Source organism: Aquila chrysaetos, chromosome Z (assembly GCF_900496995.4).
Source record: "Aquila chrysaetos chrysaetos chromosome Z, bAquChr1.4, whole genome shotgun sequence".
Classification (NCBI taxonomy): domain Eukaryota; kingdom Metazoa; phylum Chordata; class Aves; order Accipitriformes; family Accipitridae; genus Aquila; species Aquila chrysaetos.
Window position 1 is genome coordinate 47,884,427 of NC_044030.1, and position 14,226 is coordinate 47,898,652.

Consider the following 14,226-nt stretch of genomic DNA (forward strand, 5'->3'; position numbering starts at 1 on the left):
TTCATTATGTTCTGCCCCTCCGCCCAGTGAAAAGTGTCTTACTAGAGGAATCAAGAATGCAAATATCCCGAAATTTCTCCACAACTGAATTTACAGGCCACATCTGAAGTCAGCATACAGAGATTAAGGTCTTTGTTTAAATCATTCTGGCTTTGAGACAGAAAAAGCTTCAGCCAACCGGAATATTGAATTTTTGGGGAGCTCTGTGTCCGATGGTACAAAGTGATTCCAGGTTGCAGTATGAACTGCTATCTTTACAGTTAGACCTTCCAAGGATTCTGGGCGCTACTATTGTTTTCCAACCAACTTTTGTAGTCAGCAATGATCACAGGATTTTAAAACAGAAATTACTCATCTGCATCGTTGGACTCGATGATCTTACCAGTCTTTTCCAACCTAAGTGATTCTATGATTCTATGATTCTGTAAGGCCTATTACTCCAACAGCTACTGGTGCAGTAAAGTTCCCCAGATCATGGGACATTTTCCAGGGTCTTAGTCAGTCTGTACATTCATCCAGTTTTCCCCATTTCTCTACATGTCTAGGAAAATTTGTGTTAACTTCCACTGAATAATTCTGGAAGAGACCATAGGTTCTTATTTTAAGCTTGGGATAGGTCATTTCTCTAGTCAACCTTTGTGTTTGAGTTCAGATTTAATGCTTTCAGGAAGGCTTTATCAACATATAACATAATTTCCAAAGCCACCTTCAGGAACACCTAGCTGGAGATATTTTGATGTCCTATGCCTGCTTTTAAATGAATTTCCTCTTCCCAGCACCATTATGACCTTCCATCTTCCTGCACTCTAAGGACATTATTTTCCTTCCTCCATTTACTTCCTAATTGTACTCTAGTCTTTTCAGTAACATTATTTTTGTAATTTCTTTTTAAGGTTCAAGAATTACCCCACTGTTACTGTCCCCAAGGCTAAGAGAAAGCAGGCAAAAGGATAGTAACAACAAGAGTTACTTCCACAGAAGCCTCAGAAGTCCTTAAGGTATGGAGGAGGAAGAAATACCTAGAACAGATGATTGGAGCAAATGTTGCTAGGAGAGAGAAATGGTGAAACTGATCTTTCAGGGAAAGGAAAAGATCAGCTTCAAGAAGAAATCAAGAATCCTGTGATAGAGAAAGAAAAAAGAGAAGCAACATAGGACAAGGAGAGATACTGGAAAAGGTGGAAATCTTCACAGAAATAATGTGATTTTAAAAGCCGTAATGCATGCTATTGTTTAACAGTGTCTTTAGTAATCTGCTAACTAGGGGTTCATATACACTTTTATCCAGCTGTTTGCATATTGTGTACTTGCATATGAAGATGCAGAATTGCATTGCTAACACTTACAAGCTGTTTCCAATGTTTCAGAAATAAGGACCACAAAATGTCATGAACCTGAACCATTTAATAAATGCAATATCTTCCTTTTACAATTGAGATACTTTCAGAATCATCTACATATATGGGACCTTGAAATGAAGCAACCTGTGAAAGACTATTCCTTGTCTTTGCCCTGGTTAGCTATTCAAGTTTTTGCCGTTATCTGAATGAGGAAATGTCTTTGAAAAAAAAACCAGTGATTAGGATTAGTTTCCAAGTTTCTTCACTGAGTTAACAAACTTTGAAGAGATTTCTGAAAGAAAAGCTTTTCGATTTGATAACATCATTACTGTACAATGGTTTTTATTTCATCTGCCATTACTGAATTCCTAATGATATAACTCTGAATAGGTAGAGTATCTTAAAACTTCTTTCAATGGGTGGTGAGTAACAAAACACAGATCTTCATGCAGTTTTAAGAAAAAAAGTACTGTGATTGGCAAAAGGAAGACATTTGTTTTTGTTACAGTCAAAAAGATTCTCTTCTGCTAATAAAATTGCCCATTAAATCTACACTTGTATTATTACAAAAATTGTGTAGAGTCAATTCAGTAACATTGCTCTCACAGAAGAGTTTGACAGCATTGAAGCTGCTAAGAGCTCATCTGATTTGTCTCTTATGCCAGACATGTAGTGCACCCTTGTGTTAAAGAATAGCTTAATAATACTTGCATTTAAATAGCTTTTCAGGGATTATTAATAAGTTTTAAATAGTCTGTATCTTCACCAAAATACATATTCATGTGGAACAAAAGGTGTTTCTGGGCAGAGGAAAGAATATTAACTAATAGGAGAATCTATCTCCAAATGCATTTTGTATATGTTTAATTGGTCACTGAAATTTGCAAATACTGTGTGTAGTTTCAAATGAACTCCTAATATTTTTTACTAAATTGTCTCTTCCTTTTTGAGTCATCCTGGATATCATTGTCCTTCCAATATCCAGGTCAACTTTAGGGCCATCTTTGTCTCTTCTGTCCTCCTCTCAAATCCCATCAATCCTCTTCAGAAAATAAACAACCCTAATCCCTTCCTCTCAACAATGAGTGGGAAGACATTCCTCTGCACTTCTATAGACCTCCTTTTTTCATTTATGTAAACTTCCCCTGTCTCTCTAACCCAGTCTTATCAGTCTGCACAACTCCTTGGTACTACAAAAGGCTGCTATTTTGAATAACATCTTATCCAATTCTTTAATAATTTTTCCTTCAGTTGCAATTACTTCAGATAATGAAACCATATAAAAATGCAAAGCTATCTTGGGAAGAATGATATTTGTACTGATATTCATTTCAGTTTTGTGAATTAGTACTTGCAAAAATTATAGGTAAATACTTCGAAATTCACAGTTTAGAATGGTCTGTATTCACTTTTTCTATGGCTGCCTTTCCTGATGGGGCTCTGAAGAAACTCAGAATGGTGAATCTGAAGAAATCAGCTGCATACTTATTTCTCTCTAAGAGGGACATTATGCTGTGCTCACAGTTTAGTTGTTACTAACATGTCTTCAAATTAAAAGTAATCTAGATTGAAAACACTTGTTGTGTGGCATATTTATGGCAAAGCTTTCCAGCTAGTACATTTTTACCCCAGTTCTTGTATGATGCTGAGTTACTCACAGCCACTGAACAGAGCAGTAAAAGGATGTATTGAAAAGATATGGAGACCATAATGCAGAGGTAAAAGGATTTAACAGCTTAACAGGTACAGGACTAAAATAAATGAAAAATGAAAAATAAGGCCCCCATGGGGATGTCAAAAAAACATGCTGAGTAACTGATTTTGTAGCCCTTGCACCATATGAATTATAGTCATGATTTTCACTTATACCTTGCCCAATGAACTCAAATACTTTATTACACAGATTATTATAATCACAACACAGTGAAACACTTTTTGGAGTTTTTACTATTGTTAAATGATAGAAATTCTACTATTTTCTTTGCTGGAGAATGAGTGACATGTATATTTATTGAAAACTAACTTGGCCATAAGTTATCTGGAATGTAGAGAAGTGCCCGGTCCTGTTCTGAAACTTTTTCAGTTAGCTATTTAAGATATAAAAGAGGATTTGTCATTGGCTTTGTTTGTTCATTTGTTTCTCCAGCAGTGTTTCATTTCAGAATAGACTAGATTCCTTTGATCAAGGGAACGCATGGAAAAGATGAAGCCCAAGTGTCCGTAGGATGGAGCAGAAAAGAGTCTACATGTCTCCTTTCTTTTGTTCTGTAGGAGACTCTGAGCAGAAAAAGTATGTAGGCCAGCCACCTTTATTTGTGGCTTTATGCATGTAAGCTGCTTCTGGGAGCACCACTGATTTTCATGGAGTCACTGGTGATTTATCTTGCATAGGAAATGAGGAAAAAATAATTTCCATTCTTTCCCAGTGTCCTTTATATCTAACCTGTGGTATTTTGTCTCCCTCTCATGGTAAAGGCACACAGTATGTGCCTCTGCCAAGCTTTCAGCATTTTCCCTTTTCTTACTGCCCACAATCCTCATTACTTGGTGAATGTGTCAGTGGAAACTGGGAAGGATTAGAAGCAGAGATTAGAGGATTTTTGTGTTTATCCAAAGACCATAAAAGATTAAGGGGGTGATATTTTTCCCTGTGGCGTTCTATGGATATGAAACATGGTAATATGACAAGAAATCCCTGTTTGATTATCCTGATTCATGTCTATCACAGACACTGTATCACATTACAGAGTTTATACATACAATCCATCTTTCTATTTTGACTTCTTCCTGAAGATGCTAACTCCAACACCAGCAGTTTGTTCTTTATCTTCAGACAAGATCGTTGCATGCATATGTCTCCTCCTTGCACTAGACTTGACTACCTCTAGAAGAACAGCACATCAATCCCTAAGTGATCAGAGATTTATCCATTACTTCTTACTTTCTTTTTAATTTGCCCTGTAATACCCTGCCATTCTCTTCCCTTCTGCAGTTTCTTCCTTGCTTTCTCGCCCTAGTCACAACATCCATTCCACTGATGTAACCAGGAAGGACCATTCACCTGATAACTTTCTTTCTGGATCTTTCTCATAATGCCCATCCTCAGGCGTTTTGCTGTATTTGCTTTTGTCAAGGTCTTTTTCTCCCTCTTAGATGAATCAGAACCTCTAGTCTGTCTTCATCCATAGCTGCTCAATTGCTTTTGACAGATTTGATCATATATTTCTTTGTGAAACAATGCCCCTTGGGGATCTCACCAGTACATCCATTCATCTCTCCTGTCTCTCAGGTATTTCTTCTGGAGAAATCTTATCTCCCCTCACTCTCTCCCTGTGCCTTTGGATCTCTACTCTTCTTCCTTTATACCTACTTTTTGCATGGTCTTGTCTAACTAAATACCTCAAACTATTGTGTCTATGATGTTAACATAACAATTACAGCAAAGGCCATGAGGTAAAAGGGAAGAAAACCTCCACCAAGAAATGATAGCATCTCATTATGTGCAAAACTTGTCCAAAAAACCCATCCAAACCCCATGAAAATGTAACAGTTAGGAAAAGCAAGATTTCCAAAGAATTTTCATCAAAAATTGTTAAAAGTAATTTTAATGTCATGCTTCCTTCTGCCATATTTTCTTAATTTAGAAATTTCTGGGAAAATAGTGAAAAATAAATACTTTAAAAAAAGATTATATAAAGCTAATTAGTGAACATTACCATGTTTTATGGCAAAAAGATGGGGAAAGAAAGTTTAAAATGAGCATTTTTAATTATTAGAAAGATTTTGCTTTAAGGAAAATTTGGAAGTACTAATGTTTCTTTCTGAAATCTCCCTGTTTATAGAAACAATATGATTGAGAAACCAAAAGGAAAAAAAATGTTACAAAGTAATAATAATCCAGTTAGCTGTGATTACTTTATCCTTTTGTCACTTGGCTTGCTGTGTGTCCTGATATGATTTTGATAACTAGTACATTTTGATTACTCTTGCAGTATGCAAAATGCAAATCGTCACTGGATCAAAGTCTCAGGTGATATCAGAACAAAACATCTGAGAGCAATGGGACTTTCAGATGCTCAGCACTTTTACAAATTGGACAGGTGCCCTAGGCTTCTAATTTTGAAATCTCGTCTCTACAAAAAGAACACACAATTTTCTAATTTTTATGTTCAAAATCAAGAAGCAGACAGGCAATAAAAGGAGCTTAATGTTCTCTGTGACAATGCTTTTCCAGCTAAATTTTTCTCTGGCATGTATAAATAGCTTGTTTTTCTTTACTGTTACTATTATCCTTCATATCAAGATGTGCACTGCTGGAAAACAGTTAAGCAGACAAGCAGACAATTAACTGAAGGAAAACACATTTATTTCTTGAAGTATAGTAGTGAAGTAGATTATTTAACTTACAATACTGCACTATTGTGTGGTAGAAACAGTGATATCTTTTAACAATTGTTGAAATTTCATCATTTAGACATTCTTTATGGAAATACTTCCAATAACAATAACCGTCTTTCAGCAGATGTCTGAAGAAGTTAGCTTGTAACAGGGAAATACAAAGACAACAAAACAGGTTTCCAAATATTTTAAAAGAGGACTTTTAACAAACTATCCTTCTTGCTCTGGAAGGTTAGTGATTTTTTTATGGCAAACAGCAGCAAGATTTTCTTCACATTTTTTGACCTGATTCTGTTTCTGTTACTTAAATGTGTGACAGCAAAACTTCTACATTTCTGGATGAGACACTACAAACCTGCACCCCACCATGTTTGCCAAAGAAATAGGGTTAGGTAAATTAAAAAAAATACAGCCTCTGTGCCTTTCCTCACACACACTTTTCCGGGACTGCCAAGGACCAACCAAATCTCACATTGTTAATTTATATTGTATATGAAATTGTTGCTAAGTCAGAATTGTGAGTGCTTTCTCTTTTTACACTGTAGCATAAGAGGAGAGGAAATTATTGCCATTTGTTAACTCTTTATTCCATAATTGGCAAAATGAAAAGCACTGTTTGATAACATGGCTCCTTATTTGTCTGAGCTATCTGGAAAATGAATGGACTAATAACAAAGCATAATCTGACAGATGATGGCAGGAGGTAGGACTAGGGAAGCTGATTCTTAGCATTAAACCCCTGTACAATCCTGCCTCAATAACAGAGTAATTAATCAACTGGTCCTAACATATAATCTGATTAAACCCTTCTTTGCTAAAATAGTGTAAAGCAAACCCCCAAACAGTCTAAGTGAGCAGAGAAAGATGTAGAAAGCCTAAGCATTCCAGGAGCTGCCTCCCAAATCTTGCACCTGGAAACTGAGTAATTTTTTCTTTAACAGTTGCGGAAATAAGAACTTCATAGGTTTCAGAAGATTTGCCTTAAATTTGCAGAGAAGCAGAAACCGGAGCTATGATTCTGAGATCAGCATTTGTTTCCAGTGGTCAAATTGTTGCAGCTTAGATAAAGAATGTCTGAATTTTGGATGTTGTCTGATCATCAGATATTGGAGCTGTGTAGCAGCAAGGGTGCAATTCAGAAAAGTGTATTTGTGAATGGCTTGATATTGTTTCCTGAAATCACATCGCATCACATATTAGAGCATAGAGACACATTTTATTCTTCCATCTTAGCACTGTTACAGGTACTGTGTCAAACTGCTGACTACAGCAAAATATGTGGGCCTGCATAATATGAACCCCATGACAGAATGAGTTGGGATTAGTGATTTCCATTACTGCTTAGCATTGGAAAATCTCAGCTACCAGTGCCCAAGGTATAATTCCACTTCATAATGTCGACAGGTAATGCATAAATTAAGCAGTAACTCACAAGAGGGCATGTGCTACTGACTAGTGTAAGATGAATATTAGTCTGTTGCAATTTGCGTTCATACATAAATTCAGGTGCATAGCTGAAAAATCTGAATCTCTTTATTCCACAAAACTAGCTTAGATTATTTCCTCTTTTTTTTTTTTTTTTTTTTTTTTTTTTTTTTTTTTTTTAAATAAAGCTTTCTTTTTATATTTCTAGCAAAGGAATGCAAAAATAAGAAGTGATGAGGGAGAAAGAAAAATCAATTGATCTTCCATGAAATTCCAAAATTTGGGCTTTTGTAGAGCTTATGTGAAGTCTTGGGGAGTTCTCATTATTTACACCCTGTTTCAGCCATTTCTTTTAGTAGATAGTTACATGATGTAAATCATGGGAGCCAAATCCTGGTCCTACATCCTGACAACCTCATTAAAACCAAAGGAGTTAGAATTCGCACAGCCTGTAGATCTTTATAACAGTTATGCTCTCACACCAAGCGTGCGCTAGCTATGTCTGCCTGGATATGGTGTGCTCCTAGGCTATGGATCAGCTTAACCTTGAAGTTTAACTGTCCTAAACTCAGTGTAAACACTAAATAGTTTTAGCGCCATGAATTTGTCCTTGTGCTCTAGCACAGGTTGAATCTCATTCCACTTACATCCAAGCTGACTGGACAAAAGAAGAGGTGTGAGGGGTGGGACGGGGGGGGAGAGTGGAGAGGATGTGTGGTAGGGAAGAGTAGCACTGCACATAAATATGAAGGAGCCTCAGAAGGAAGCTACGAAGGGAAAATGAGCCATCTTGATTTCATTTAGGTCTCCCAGTTCTCTGGTGACAAGCAGAATAAGAGCATAGTAAATGCTGAAGCCTAAATTGCAAGAGATGGCAGTGCTGGAGCCCATATTTTAATTTTCAGTGTGGCAGTAAATTCTTGTTACCTTTTCCTAACTTCCACTAAGGCGGATTTCCCAAGAATCTGAGCACAAATCTATGATTCCCTTTTTTGCTCCATCCTCCTATTCAGTTGTGATATTTCTGCAAATTGTGATGATTCTTTCCTTCAGCTTTGAACCTGTCCAATTCAAACCCAGGAACATCTGTAGAATAACTGTTTCTAGTGATTTTTAACAAAATAACTATATAAATAAAAACAATTTAGATTCCACTGTCTCTTCACATGATTGTGTTAGCTTTGAAAGACGAATCAGCCAACTGGCAGTGATGAAATGTAATTTTGAAACTAAAATCAATGTGATTTTTTTTTTTTTTATCACGGTAACATGGGGGCAGTGTCCTCAGTCATGTCTCTTTCTCTGTCTGAATTCCCTTCTCCTTGCTACACTGGAGCCATTCTCCAGCCCAGGCTATTAACTGTTGGGCTGATCTTCAATAGGTTGGTAAAGTGCACTTCAAAAGCACTTTACATGCACATTGCATTGAACTGCTTTGCAAAGCAACCACTCATATGGAAGAATCTCACCCATGGAGAAGACACTCAGACAAGTGTTACTTCTTGGATGTATGCCATACATCAATGAAATAAAAGTGGTACTTGAAAATTAATACTACAAGATTTATTTCTAGTGATCATCAAGCAGCATTGTTCAACAACAGAAATGGACAAGCAATTAATTTAACATGCCCAGGAGTACAACACTTTTTAAAGTTCAAATAGACAGGATATAAATTGTTTCTTATGATTTCAATTACATTAGGCTAAAATTCACAGCCATAGCTAAATTTTATAAAGTATTTAATACACAAAACACTTACCTGCAAAATGCTACATTGGTTCCCAATCCTACTTTTCTTTCCAAATTCTGATATTGTAACTGATAGTGCACATATATTCAGAAAACCAATGATTGGTAGACAGTGTTCTTGGGTGCTGGACTTTACACATTTTCCTATTTTCTCAACTGTGTGAGAGGGAATGATTAGTTGACTCAGTTGGAGAACCCACTGCCTGTTTCTGAGGTCTCTCAGCCTTTAGTATAGGAAAAAAACTTAAGTGAAGTATTTGATACAAGCATAACTAGATACATAAATAAGTGGCTAAGGGAAAGATTATTATGCATGCTTTCCTTTTTAAATGGTCTGTTGTTACTAAGTACCTAGGCAAAGTTTCCTGTGGTATCAGCAAGACTTTCAGGTGGACAAGAGCATAAAACACTTTTAAAGAGTTTTACTACAGCTGATTCAGTGCTCCTGCCTTGTCCATGACTGGAAAGGTCAGGAGGATTCTGGAGACAATTCTTCAATCAGTTCTGCATGCAGTTGTTATATAGTGTCCAAAAAGCAAGAAGAACTTTGTGAGAGCTTATGAGAGCTTCTCATTTTCTCCAGAGATGTGCAAAAACCTATAGGTATAGGAGTTATGGAGCAAATAACTTGTAGGTATTCAGTAGAGGATATTTACAAGATAGTATTCCATAATAACATGACAGTAGACAGGTTCTTAATAGTCAAATTCTACTCTCCTTTAAGCTATTAAGACTGAACAGTGGTCAGCTATTCAAAGGAAAAAATAAGGAAATGAAGGAAGAAAATTTTGGGGAAAAATGAAGAAATTATATTAAAAATCTCATGAAAAATCTTATTTGTGTTACAAGTCATAATATGTTATTAGTGTATTCACAGTGAACACTATTTTTAGTATGCCATATTTGCCTTATGTTCCCCTATGTTATGGAGAAGTTGAATTTTGCCAAAGAGTTTTGCCTGCAATTCAGTATTTATGCAAACTAACATTTCTGTTCTAGTTAGCATGACATGGCTACTAATCAGATATCACCTTATACACTGTATTTCTGAACATTGTTTCTTATGCATTTTCACTCTATATATGTGCATGTATAACTGATGTCATAATGGCATGCAACAAGGAAACAAGTGTATTAATTGTCCTTAGAACATAGGAAAAGTTCTGTGTCACTGTCTGTTGGGTTCTCCTTACTTAAATAAAAAGCTGTAACTAGGCTCAAATGTAATGCTGATGTTGTCAGCTGCCTTATGGGGCCCTATCTTCCTCCCTGTTTTCCTGTTATGTATTATAAATTTTATATAGCACAGAAAGTAATATCTGGAGTTTTCTGAATTAGATTTGTTTGTTTGTTTGTTTTAATTTCTTCAGGTAACGGCTGATGTGCCACTTACATAGATTTCCAATTTAAAAAAAAAGTTAGTCAGTTGAGGGAAGTAAAAACCTAAACACTGAAAGATTAATGTTCTGATAACCTGTGCCTGCAGAGTAGTAATAACAGGACCCATACTGAAGTGGAGGAAAGCCAAAAGGCTGAGTGAGTCACTCAGTTTAGAAATATTGGATACAACCATGACATTTTAGGTAGTGAAAAGCTGTCTTGTTTTATTTTTAAGCTGAGGTTTTCTTGCTACTTCTTTTTTTTTGCTTGCCCTAAAGAGTTCAGTTTGTTCATTTAAATAATGATATCCATTTAAAAAAAGACATATAATGAATTAAACTCATAGATTATTTTTTTTTTAATATTCCCATTTGTGACATTGATACACAGGGATACAAGCTAGCTTGTTATGTAGCTTACAGTTAATCAGTAGAATCCTATGACTCCTGCACATAAACATGTAGTATGAAAGAGAATTGTTATGTTCTTTCAGGATGGAAAGATGTAGGGTTAAAAGAAAGACTGTCTTGCTATCTTTACAATGTACACTCTATACTCACCATAAACTATCATGGGTCATCTCTAATACAGTCTTTGAACACAGTTTCAAACAATTTTTTTTGGACAGTCACAAGGTCTCTGTGAGAAGGGAATGTTTATAAATATCCCTACCCACATACACTGTCACACACACACATACACGTGAGAGAGAGAGAGAGAGAAGGATTATACATATATATGTATACATCTTTCTCCCAATGACTGCAAGGAAAGTTTTAATTCCCGCTACATAATGGTCCATTTGCCTGGAGTGTTTCAGAATGGTTCAATAATCACTAGCCATGTGTGCAGTTTGTTGAATTATTTAAGCTTATTTCCAGGGGGAAAAAGACAGGGAGGAAGGCAACTGATTCAATGCAAATGAAAAGCTTTTGAAGCTCCCTATGGTGAAGATGTGATTACAGTCAGACAGTTAATAACCCAGACTTAGAAAAATCTGAAGGTTTTAAAACTGTCTGGCCAGTCAGTAAATGAGGTTTTTCCACACTATTGACCAACTGCCATGCATTGTAATGGTTTCAGATTTGTTTGGAGTGTGAGTGGACCCACAAATGAGGGAAGGACCCCCCTGCTTCATGATTAAGAAGAGCAGTTGGTAAATCTCAAAGGTTTTCTTCTGGATTTGTGCTTGAGCCTTCAACCTTCAATCGCATACTTTCTTCTAAGTCTTCGAAGATTGCACTAGGCTGTCCAGCTCTAGACTTTTGTAGCAAGAAGTTGGTTTATGTCATGCTTTCTCTCCAGGGTTAACAGGATCCTTTCCCCTCCCCTCACTGTCCCCAGTGCTCCTTCTCTCCTGTTTCTTGGCACAGGCAAACCTTGTTGCCTAATGCCTTATACATTTGGCATCTTTGAACAACTGACAGTGGAGGAAAAAAAAAAAAAAGCAGTAAACCACACACGGTTCTAAGTCTAAATGCATGTAAACAGCTCTGAAGTATTCATAGTCCCTCAACAACAATAAAAGGTGTGCCTATAATCTATGTATGCTACACGGCAGCTGCCTCAAAGCTGTTTCAAAGGGATGCTGTTACCCAGCCACAAAGAACAGCCCCTATTTATGGCCATCCCAGTGAAATTAAGCCACTGTAGACTGAATCTCATCTCCAATGAACTCCATTATAAATTATCTGTCTTGATCATCTTGTCCAGTGTGCAGCCACATGGAAAGACATAAACACTTGCCATCTGTGCGAAATGGTAGGAAGAAATGCAAAATACTGTCCATCCTTATGCTTCCTCCCATGCAAGCAGCACCGCACTGGTGTGTGCTGCAGAGGACACTGAGGATGTGTTACCATGGAAAGGGGGGGCATTTCCTTTGACAAAGGGAGTGTGCCCACAGGAGCCTGGCCAATGTATACTCTTATGCCATGCATATAGCTTAGGGCTAAAGCAGCCATAGGCATTTTTAAATTATGTGCCAGACAGTTGGCAGCCAAGAAAACATGAGCAATATCAACTGATGGATGTACCCGGGGGGAATGTCTTCCATGTCCCGCCCTCCAGAACTGGGCCGCAGGGACATCAACCTTTGTAGTACTCCCTCAGTGACAAATTTGTTGCTGATATCCTTGCACTTCTAGCTTCTGTTTTCCCCAAAAGTCAGCTGAGAGGCACCCGGTCCCCTGAGAGGTGACTGCAGGCCTAGTGCTGTGGTTCTGTCTCCCAGACAATGGGGTGTGCTGTTTCTCTATGCCATGGATGACAAGGAACCTGCAATTTTCTTTCAATGATTTTCTCTTTTTTTTGCCTAGTTTTGGCCAAATTTCTCAGTCATGTTCACTGCCTTAAAACCCAGTTAGCCACTGCTATTGTATATGTTGACTGAGGAGTGATAAATTGCTGTCATTAATGTTTAAAATTAACAGTAACATTTTTTTGAGTGAAAGGAGGCAAGCTTCTCCTTGCTCTTTTGTTTAACTTCCCTCTGAACATAGATGTTGCCTAAAATCAGAAATACAGTGTTGAAATCAAGAACCTGAAAGTATACCTGAATTACACCTCATTCTTTCCAAATGCTTTATTTTCACTTTTTTACCTTCTGTGCAAAGTTCAGCCTTGCCTCTTTTGGTTCCTCTGATTTCCTCACCCTTTTGTTGTTAGGCAGATTATCATTGTATTTTTCTCATGACACAAGTAAAACGTCAGACGAAGTCTGAGCTTTTACCAATCTCCTGTGACTGTTACTTCAGTTCACAAGGGACCTTCAACCTAGTTTTAAAATGTGCAGTGAATAGTCTTTTCTGGCCAGGTTTTCTAATACAAAGTGCCCATCTTTTGCTATCTGTTTGACACGGGCCAGTCACCATAGCATTCATCTATTAAATCAACTTTAATTTGGGGGAAAACGTTGTGCCTATTGATAAAATCAGAGTCAGGTCTAAATCTTCTCAGGGAATATTTTCAGGTGCAGAAGAGTTTGGGAGATCACTCCACAGCAGCTAATCATTATGCTAAATATTTGGCATCAATTGACAATATGTGTATGGATCACTCTCTGTGTTACTTTTTAGAGTCAGATAACTTTGCACACAGCAAGACATTAGACCACCTCCCATCCTGAGGTTTAAAAAGAGGATGATGAGAAAGAAGAGAGAGAAGCTTTCAACTTCTGAAAATTTCAAAACAAAGGAGAAACATGCATCCTTAAGTGAATGGACAATGGTTAGAGGACATTGCATAACAAAGTATTCATGTGATTAGTTCACGTAACTGTTTCTGCAAACCGCATTTGAAAAGGTAGAATATCTGTGTATTACTACCTCCATTATGTGTTGATGTTAAAAAATGCATGATAAAATGCACAACTGGAAAAACTGTCATGTTGTAACTCCAGGAAGAGACTCATGATATTTGATTTCCATTGCGTCTTAAAGGTCTTTTATATGGCAGATACTCAGCGGTGAACTTCCTTCTGTCAGCTTCAAGCGGGTTAATAGCATTATTAAAACAAAAGCCAAAGCTTTATGACAACACATATTGGTGTCAACACTGGCAAATATGGATAAGAAGATTGTGCTTTACTTTTGAAAGTCACATACTGAGCCTTTCAACTATAAAATATCGATGTGCAGAAGGGTTACCAAAACAGAAGTGGTGCTATTTGTGGTGAACACATACTGGAGATAAGGTGGAACTGGTGTGACTTGAGGCTTTACAGAGAACAGAGGCAGCACGACCTGGAGAAATGGGACCAGCAAAAAGAGAGAAGCTTGAATTCCAGAAATGTCACTCTTCAACTGGCAAATCACTTTTTCTTTCTTCATTATGTTGAGTTTTCAAAACATCCATATTTACTTAAATGTTTCAGCATTTCTAAAATTCTGCAAAGTGCTACAAAATAATATGCAGCTTACATTTAAAATAA

General features: G+C 37.0%; 1 long non-coding RNA gene across 2 annotated transcripts in view; it reads left to right on the forward strand.

The window, feature by feature from the left end:
• LOC115337383 overlaps positions 1–1,892 on the forward strand; it is a 71,594-nt gene extending 69,702 nt beyond the window's left edge. For both annotated transcript variants that reach the window (XR_003922119.1, XR_003922120.1), the window contains one exon: positions 894–1,892. This is a non-coding gene — a long non-coding RNA (uncharacterized LOC115337383). The remainder of the gene's footprint in view (positions 1–893) is intronic.
• The last annotated feature ends 12,334 nt before the right edge of the window (positions 1,893–14,226 follow it).